The sequence below is a fragment of the Lycium ferocissimum genome, unplaced genomic scaffold (assembly GCF_029784015.1).
Source record: "Lycium ferocissimum isolate CSIRO_LF1 unplaced genomic scaffold, AGI_CSIRO_Lferr_CH_V1 ctg20435, whole genome shotgun sequence".
Classification (NCBI taxonomy): domain Eukaryota; kingdom Viridiplantae; phylum Streptophyta; class Magnoliopsida; order Solanales; family Solanaceae; genus Lycium; species Lycium ferocissimum.
In genome coordinates this window covers 1-10,665 of record NW_026719048.1, presented here as the reverse complement: position 1 = coordinate 10,665, position 10,665 = coordinate 1, and the positions used below count along the sequence as shown (strand labels likewise).

At 29.6% G+C, this 10,665-nt stretch overlaps 1 pseudogene; it reads left to right on the top strand.

Annotated features, from left to right (window-relative positions):
• Positions 1–281: 281 nt before the first annotated feature.
• LOC132043048 (protein DETOXIFICATION 30-like) lies at positions 282–8,858 on the top strand (annotated as a pseudogene).
• Positions 8,859–10,665: the final 1,807 nt, after the last annotated feature.

Here is a 10,665-nt window from a genome sequence, read left to right as displayed (position 1 = left end):
TAGGAGTATTTTTTACCATTAATTAAGTTCTGCATACGGGAAATTTTGATTTTTGCGCTTATAGTAATAGTCCTGTTTCACATAAATTTACCTTGTTTCACTCATGATGATAGATTCATAATCCAATAATTAACATTTTTTGACAGTTGGGAATGGGAAGCGCCACGACAACATTACGCATATATAACTACGAAATACAGCGTAGCTAAACATGAAAATTTCGTAGCTAAACACTTTAGCTACAATATTTTTTTTTCGTAGCATTCGTAAAATTGTACAGAATGAAGGTTAGCTACAGACTTTACATGGTCCGTGTGGCTAAGGACTAATACTTATTGCTACGAATTTTTTTTACAATAGAATGTCGATGGTAAAACTTTTTTGCCACAAAATCTATCTATTATTAAAAAGAGGATAGTTTGCACTAGAATTGCGACATGTGGCGGCGTAGGAGAATGCCATGTGTTAGCTTTAGGATAATCGCAACTATTTTTAAAATTTGAATTGAAGTAAGATAATTAAATATTTATTTTTTAAGAATATATATATATATATATATATATATATATATATATACACACACGTTGAAAGTTGAAACAATCGCCCATTTATAAATGGAGTCCTAAACCAAGCTACCATAATCTAAGGCACGTTTAGGAGAAGTTATCGGATTTTTTTTATTAACTATTTAAATCAAAAAGTAAATTTTTTAAAAATATTAGGATACCATAGGATACACAACTACTCCATATACACACATGATGTAGTCCCTATGTGGACGATTGAAGAAAGAGAAGAACAAAATTAATTGCATTAACATAATTAAATGACATGAATGGAAACCGATCGCTTATTTAAAGGACAACAGTTATGATAGGCAAATATATGTAGGATTTCTTAAAACTTCTATATCCCCATTTCCATCACTAATTCATCACAAACACACATATGCACGTTTATATAGAAACACACACGCACAGTTATAAAAAAAAATCATTAAAGTCACGCACAGAAGTTCCAAAATTTTCTCCATTAAAGTCATTGATGTGGATGGTCTCTTCCATGGCTAACTTGAAATGCGTCCTGGCAGTGTTACCGGCCCAAGAGGGGACTATGAATTTAATGGAGGATTTGGTGTAGACCAAGGTAGGAGTGTTTTTTTGTGTACAGATTGCGGGTAGTGTTCTTCATGATGAAATTAACTCTTGAGAAAACACTCTGCTTATTATATCTGATAACTTTTCTAAGATTATGCTTTAATTTTATCTGTTTGTGGTGTTGTTGTAGGTTGAGTGTGGAATATTATGTGTAAAAGATGGCGATTCATGTCACCAACGGAATAAATATTATCAACAAGCAACGAAAACTCATACAATAAATTTTTGCTTAAAATAAGGTTGCAGAATGAAAAGGTATGGTGAAATTCTTTAGTAAAGTTCTTCACATATGTATGCGCATATTTATATAGTATATCTTTCATGTATTGTAATTGTATGCAAGTCAGAGATTCACATTTATTGTGTGACAATCATTAATGGGGAATCATCAAAATATTAATAAGGTACAGCAACCTAGAAATTAAAGACATCTTTTGTTCACTATATAGTTCATTAGTTTGATTCAGGTTTTGCATATTCCTTTTTACACCTTATTTGTTATGAATTGAGTATTTACCAATTACTAATGTTGGTTTGGCTATAGATCATAACGAGAACAGGTTTGGCTATTAATTTTTCCTTCTCTTTTTGTACTTTCAATTTTTACTTTTAAGTATCTTTCATTCATATAAAGAATGTGGAAGAGTCACCTTTACATGGCGAAGTCCGGCTTTCGAGATAGAATCATAGCCAAAGACACTTTATTTTTCTATTTTGTTATGTTCCTTCCGTACCCCACTTTTTGGGATTTCGACAGATGTCATTGCTGTTATGTCTCCCTACAATGTTTCTTTAACTTTTAAAATTTGTAATAATTTTATTATTTGGTGATTATATTTCGATTTTGTTGTTCTGGAAACTCATATAAAAAGGAGATTAAAAGTACAATTTGACCCAATTTAAAAGGAACATTTTATATTTACAACAGAATCGTTAAATGATTCCGATGAGCAATCTCAATTCGAGAAGATTTTCTCTCTATGAGATTTGTTATTCTTTTTTTTTTTTTTTTTTTTTTTTTTTTTTTGCCTTAAAATTTAAACATGGTGATGTTAATCCTTTATCTTGAAATAACCAATTGATTTCTTAAATAAAAAATTTTGGATACAAGGGTTTCAAAAAATAGTTAGGAAGAGAAGACTTATCATAGAAAGTGGCAAACTGCATCTTGAAGGAATAGTTTTATTAACTTTTTATCATTTATATGGGACAGGAAAGGAAAAATGAGGAGGGAATTGATCCAAATTCACCTTTTCACATAGTAATGACAAAAGTGAAGAGGATGCATTAACAAATTATACTACTTTACTAATGAAATAAAAGTGATCTTGCATATAAAGATTATTTATGACTTATTTGTTTTGTCAAACTTATGACTTATGAGAAAAATATTACTATTTCATTATGAAAAGTATCAATCATTGGACCTAAGAAAGACAACCCGATACACAAAGATCCTATTGCTAAAGAACAATCAAGAAACAAAAATGAAATACACAACAAATGACAAAGTGATTTCATTGAAACTTTACATGAAGTTTCAAAAGAAATCGAAGAAGATGATTGAATTTATTTCTCCGAAATCAAAAATAGAATGAATATTAAGGAGCCTATAACATTAGATGTTCTTTTTTCGTCTTTATTTCCATTTATTATTACTATGCACTTCATCTCTATATGGAAAAGAGTGGGAGAAGAAGTCTCAATCTAGTGAATATTAAAGGAGCAGAATAAGAAAATCATAAGTATAATAGATAAAGAAAGATATTAAGATATTGGGACTAGAATTTTAATAATTTAATCTCTCGCTTGAGAAACCGGCGATCCCTACACAACCCAGAACAAATCATCCTGAAATTAACTTCTTGCTTATGTTCGTTTATTTTTTCAAGGACTGAGATGAATTTAAATAAAAAGATATGTTTAAAAATAAATTAAATAATACAATATATCATAGAAAGTTAAATTAATAAAATCATATTTTTTTATCATTAATAATAAATAGTTAAAAGTATTGTTATAATAAATCAAAATAGCGAGATAATCGTAATATCAGAAAAACACAGAAGCAAGCATTATTAGGCCAAACTTGAGGGAAGGCCTCTAAAAATATCCCTCTTTTTTTTTTCTTTTTTTGTTTTTGTCTAGGGACAGGACCAACATTACTTTACACGTACATATGCATAAATATTAGTAGTATTATTCAAATTTCAATCTTCTATCAGGGGTTGTCTTTCTTCTGTTGCAAAAGCATATAAATTTACAGCAACTTTATTATGGTTATAGACTTTTACCTATAGTTATATTTATATATTGGTTTATTTCTCATAAGTATTAATTATTATAACCTGTTAATGTATTAAATATGATAACATTTTCTCATGTAAACTTTATAATACCATTTAATTTTATAATAACAATATGAATCTTAAAATATTCAATAAACCTGTATATTTGTGATTACGTTTATCAACTGATCGCGCATCGCGCGGGTACGTACACTAGTATATACTTATAGCAAGTAATCGCATTCTTTTGCCATGACAGATAAAAGTTGTAGCTATCTTTATATTGTAGCCACAAAGTGTTTTATTGTAGCAAAAATTTTAATTTATTTGCCACGCAAACGCATGTTTGTAGTCAGATATACAAAATTTTAAGCTCGTGGCAGTAATACTCGTATTTAGCTATGAATAAAATAATTCATAGCTATGAGTAAAAGAATTTGCCACAAATATTTTTCTATTCTAGCTAAGAATCCATACGTTTTGCCATGAAATATATTGAATTATAGCTAAAGTTTTTTTTGCATTTTGCTACGAAAAGTTAAAATATCTTGCTATGTTCTTGTTACGTAGCAATTACATATACCTTTAGCTACGAATTCAAAAATTTCTTGTTACATAGTAATTATATATACCTTTAGCTACGAATTCAAAAATTTATTGCTACAAACTGAAGAATTTGCCACAAGCATTGTTAATTCTGAGAACTTAATAATGCAACTAAGAGAATTCAAAGTTTTTAGATTCCAAAGAAAGTTTCAAGTTGCACATAATTTTATATTTCAATTAAAATACATTCACAATACAAAATTTCTCTATGACACCATCTTGTTTAAGATCCAGAGTCGCATAGTCTTCTTCTTTCTCTCCTCCTCACTCTGCCTCCGAGTGCACTCTTAGCCGGATCAACGTTGATTTTAATTGTCATTTCGCTCTAATTCCTCAAATTTACCTATCAGCAGAAAGATTTTTAACATCAAAAAAGAGAAACAATCAATCACACACACACACACACACACACACACACACACACACACACATATATATATATATATATATATATATATACAATAATCAGTAAACCTCCCAGGCAAAATCTTTTTCTCTAGTCTTCAATTACCCCTCCTTTGACAGATTTCCCAGCAAAGAGAATACAAAAATTAGCCAACTTAAAATTACAACCATCAAATCAAAAGCTCAAATTGTCATTGTTCAATATTGCAGGCTTTTAACGTTTTCCCTTTGTCCAATTCTTTATTAGTTAAAAGATGATTTCAAAAGTTAGCAATAGTTACTGTTTCTTCTGAAGTAGTGACCATTCTCTTAAAATGACTTCACTTAATGTAGAATTAAAAAATTTACCATTCTAGAGTAATTACTATAAATCTGTTACACTAGTACTACTAAATAATTGTTGGTAAAAAAGATGGTCCATAACAACAAAGTCTATACTATCATGGAGTATGAACTTTAAGAGATATTGTACCCATTATATAGCCACATCTTTTTCAATGAATTTGGAGTCAGTTCGTTTTCTTTATGGGTGTGAGACAAAATCTTTAAAAAAAAAAATAAAAAAAAACTACTCAAAAAACAAAGCACACAATTCAATTACAAAAAATATGCTTCATATTTTTGTGCATAACATTTGTTAATCGATTAAAAAATTCTCTAAAATAATGATGAATATAAGGACCTTTAGAACCTGTGCAGTCTAAAAGCATAATAAGAGTAATTTAGTCGTTGAGCTATATGAATCTGCTATAGGACCTCGAATCTGTAAGAAGACAAATAGAGAAAACATCAGATGTCGGAGTAATCCAATTCCATTTGATAATCTAAGAACAAGAGAAGTGAGAAACTTTAAATTAAGATTGAAATTTGCAATAATAGAAAAAAGTAAAGGTTGAAATTGGAGATTGAGACATAGGAGAAGAAAAAGACGGAACCTTTCTTCCGGGGATTTTAGGTTGATTCACGTGAGTAATGAGAAATCTTATTCTGTAAATGATTGATTTTGAGAGTTTTAGGCTTTTTAGGTTTTCTGACTCTCTAATCTTACTAGTCAATCTAATAGAAGAAGAAGGCTACAATTTAGGCAATGTACCTTTAGAGCTAAATATTTTGGAGGGAATTCCTTTTTTTCCAAGTCTTGAATTTGTGAATTCATGTTTGCCCCCTTAATAATTATAACAATAAAAAGAAGTTTTGGTAAGAAATCTCTTATTTTTTAACTTATTAATGAGCATTACTTAATTTGATATAAATTACGGTATATAGATGCACTTCTATATTAACTATACCAAATTATTAATCCTTAGTTCAACTAATTATAATTTACGCTAATCATTAAGTAATTGAATTAGTAGTAGGTCATAAAGTTAAGATATAATCATCTATTTATTTAAATTATATTTGAATTTCATTAGTAAGACCCTATAAAAATTGAATCGAAATAAATGACTTAACACCGCTAATTACACCGGATTGATAAATATTGTTCGATATATTATGTTCGAATCAAATAACATGAATTCTCAAAACACTTGATCGGGATGAAGCTTGAGTGAGACTTAGTGGACTTTTATTTAAATTCAATATAATTAGTTAATCAAAAGTAATTAGGTATAATCAGCTATTTATTTAAATTATATTTGAACCTTACAAGTAAGATCATGTAAAATTGAATCGAGACGAATGGTGAACACCTCTAATTAAACTAGATCGATAAGGGTATTGTTCCAATAAATCATGTCCGAGTCAAATAATCATTCTCGAAACACTTGATCAGGGTGAAGCTTGAGTTAGACTTATTGAAATTTTGTTTGAATTTGATATGAGTAGTTAATCGAAGTTAATATAATCACTTATTTATTTAAGTTCTATTTGAAACCTACAAGCTATAGAATTGAATTGAATCGAACAATTAACACCTCTAATTGCACTAGATCGATATATGTATTATTCTGATCAAACAAGTCTAAGTCAATTAACAATTCTGGAAGCTCTTGATCAAGATGAAGCTTCTCTGGGACTTAGTTAAGATTTGTTTAAGTTTGATATAATTAGTTAATCAAAATTAATTAGATATAATCACCTATTTATTGAAATCATTTTTAAAACTTACTGTCAAATTGAATCGAGTCGAATGATGAACACTTCTAATTACACTAGATTAATCAATGCATTGTTCTGATAGATCATGTCCGAGTCAAATAACATGAATTCTTGGAACACTTGATCAAGATGAAGCTTGAGTAGACTTAGTGAAATTTTGTTCAAATTCGATATAGAATTAATTAATCAAAAGTAATTAGATATAGTCACCTCTTTATTTAAATTTTATCTGAAACTTGCAAGTAAGATCTTGTATAATTAAATCGAGTTGATTGATGAACACCTCTAATTACACTAGATCGATAAAGGTACTATTCCAATGTCCGAGTTAAATAACACTTTTCTAAACACTTGATCAGGAGGAAGCTTGAGTGAGACTTATTAAAGTTTTGTTAAATTTGATATAATTAGTTAATCGAAGTTAATATAATAAGTTCATTGAAACTTACAATTGATAAAGTTGAATCAGATCGAATTATTGACGCATCTAATTGCACTAGATCAAAGATATTATTCCAATAGAAAACATTTGAGTCAAATAACACCAAAGCACTTGATCAAGATGAAGTCTAAAGGACACTTAGTGAAATGTTGTTTAACTTCGATATAATTAGTTAATCGAAATTAAATAGATATAATCACCTATTTATTTAAATTATAGTTTAAACTTACAAATAATGCCCTTTAAAATTGAATCGAATAGGATAGTTAGTACTATTTTTATGGTAACTTCAAGTATAAGAAAAAAATTATTTAGTGTGGCAAAAACATTAGTATTGCTGCACCAAATTTTAAATTGTGATAAAAATTATTATTACCAACGAAAATTTATCAAAATAGTAAATTTGCGGCAATATAATTTTGTCAAGTATAGCTATTAAGCTACCTATTGCCACGATATTTTAGTACTTGGTGCAACAATACTATTTGCTATGGGATTTTTATTTTAAATATTTTTTTTGACTAAAATGTTTCTATTGCTACAACAAGTTTCAACTCATGGCAAATATTAATAATTAGTTACGAAATTTTATTATAGCAAAAAATTTATGGTCAGATTATTGAACTTTTGGCCACAATTTTTATAACTTGAAGCAAAAACATTTATTTAGCTACAATATTTTGCTTCAAATTATTATCGTGGCTATAAGGTTACTATTGCTACAGTAAGTTTTAGCTCGTGGCAAAAATTAACAATTAGCTATAGAATTTTATTGTAGCAAAAGATCCGTGACTATATCATTTAACCATAGCTACATTTTTTTTTTTTTTTTTAACTTGAAGCAAAAATATGTATTTAGCTTGTTTCAAATAAATTATAGTGGCTAAAAGGTTACTATTGCTACAGTAACTTTTATCGTGTGGCAAAAACTTATGATCAGCTATAAAATTTTATCGTAGCAATAAAGTTGTAGCTATTTACGTAACTATTGCCACGATATTTAGCAAAGCTTATAGCAAAAATGAGTGAAATACCACATTTTGGACTTGATACTAAGTAATTTTACGAATTTGTAGATAGCTATGGAATTCAAATTTTTGTGGCTATTACTAAGTAATAGCTATGATTTTTAAATTCATAGCTTAGATTTCGTAGCTATAGATACATTGTGTTGTAGTGCGCATTGGAGACACTCTGTGGGCAAGCATTTGGAGCTAAACAAACAGATATGCTTGGCATTTACATGCAAAGATCATGGATAATCCTCAGTGCAACTGCACTAGTTTTAATGTTTTTGAACATATTTGCCACCCAAATTCTAACCTTAGGCCAACAGGAAAGAATAGCACAATGGGCAGGACAATTCTCAATATGGATGATACCAATGGTTTTTATGCCTTTGAGTTCCCATAATGAAGTTTCTTCAAGCTCAAAGCAAGATTATGACTATGGCAGTCATAGCTGGGGTTACTTTTGCTATGCACGCTTTGTTAGCTTGGTTGGTTATGTTGAAGTTGGGTTGGGGTTTGGGCTGCAGGTGCAGTGGTACTAAATTGTTCATGGTGGTTCATGGTTATGCAAAAATGATGTATATTTTTTGGGGGAATTGCGGTCAAGCTTGATCTGATTTTCTTGGGAGGCATTCAAAAATCTTTGGTCATTTATTAGATTGTCTCTTGCTTCTGGGGTCATGATATGGTATGTTCTCTCTTTTGAGTTAAAGGATCAATTTTATGGGTTTTACTTTTCATTGAGTTCGGGGTTAATTTTTTATAAGCTGTTTTGTTGAAGGTACAAATTTAACATGAATAAATTTATACCTTTTTAACTTTCATCCTGAATATTCACCTTATCCCATCAACTAGAGTATTAAATACTCCTCCTATTTCGATTGTTTTTACTTTTCTTTTAATCCGTTTTAAAAAGAAAAGATTTTTTTTTTTTTTTTGACAACTCTTCAATTTCAACATTTCATACGTACGTTTAAGAGCACAAGATTAAAAGAGACATTTTGCATGACAAGTATATATTTTTAGTTTAAGATCATAAGATTCAATTTTTTTTTCTTAAATTCCGTATCGTTAAAATCATCAATAAAAAATTGAAACAGAGTTTTCTATGTTAGTTGTACTCGCTTTTCATCGAAGCTCCTAATATCTCGACTCAAAAGATGATTTTTTTAACATGAATAAATTTATACCTTTAACTTTCATCCTGAATATTCACCTTATCCCATCAACTAGAGTATTAAATACTCCTCCTATTTTAATTTGTTTGTCTTACTTTTCTTTTTAGTCCGTTTTAAAAAGAGTACTTTTTTTTCTTTTTTTGACAACTCTTCAATTTCAACATTTCATGCTACGTACGTTTAAGAAGACAAGATGAAAGACATTTTTATGTTATACATATTATTTTTAGTTTAAGATCATAAGATTCAATTTTTTTTTCTTAAATTCCGTATCAAGTTAAAATCATCAATAAATTGAAACAGAGTTTTTTATGTTAGTTTGTACTCTGCTTTTCATTGAAGCTCCTAATGTCTCGACTCAAAAAGATGATTTTTTTATGCGTTCAGTATATTCAAGGGATACATGAGAGTTGTGACTTCGGGGGGGGGGTATTTATAATTGTGTTTTTTTGTGATGAACTCGGGGAGCCATATGGTCCCAGTTGAATATTTTATTGTCTTTTTGTTGAGTTAAGAAAACTGTGAAAAGATAATTGTAACAAGCATAGGGGCAAGTCTTCAAAAAAGAATGGGCAAACGATATAGATTGACCCCTCAATTATATCCTAAAAATCGATATCACACTTAAATTTTATTAGTGATCTATTACACACCTAATATACTTAAAAAAAATAACTAAATAACACCATCCGAGCCGATGTGGCATAAAATATAAAAATAATTAAAAAATAAGAGTGTTTTGATTAAAATTAATTCATTTTTTTTTTAATTGCAAAATTCATATTTTTGTAATCCCACCCACCCCCACCCCGCATCCTTCTTCTTTCATTTTTGTAATCTCACTTCCACCACCTCATTTTTCATTTTTCTGCCATTGATGGAGCTCCGACGACGAGGCCTCTCTCCCCACTTCCACCCCATCTCCACGCCCCCTCCCTCTTCTTCATCTCACCGGAAAACACCATAGCCACCACCACCACCGCCATCAATTTCACCCATTTCTTCCTTTCTTGAAAAAAATATCAAAATACTACAAGAAAAGGTTCGCATTGAGCCATTAAAACTTGAAATTTTGTAGCCATGAAACCTAGGGTACTACTAAATCTAAAAGTCCATCGATCAGGATTTTTTTATTTTTTATAATGAAATTAGAAAATAATTAATTGCCCAATTAAATATCATGGATGAGAAAATGAGGAAAAGCAACAGGGCGTGTGTGTCATGACCCAATTGCGTAGTCGTGGTGGCACCTACACTATCCCTCCTCCGAGTAGGCGAACCACATTACTAATAAAGTCAAATAAGCGGAAAATTAAATAAGAATAAGTTATTAAGTCTAAATACTTATCATAACTAGAAATGTCACGATAACCTCAAAATCGTCAAAGGGTACAAGAGCGCTAACATAGTACTAATATAAGTCCGGAAATACCCGAAGGCTACATATTGTCCGTCGAATACAAAAACATAAATAAA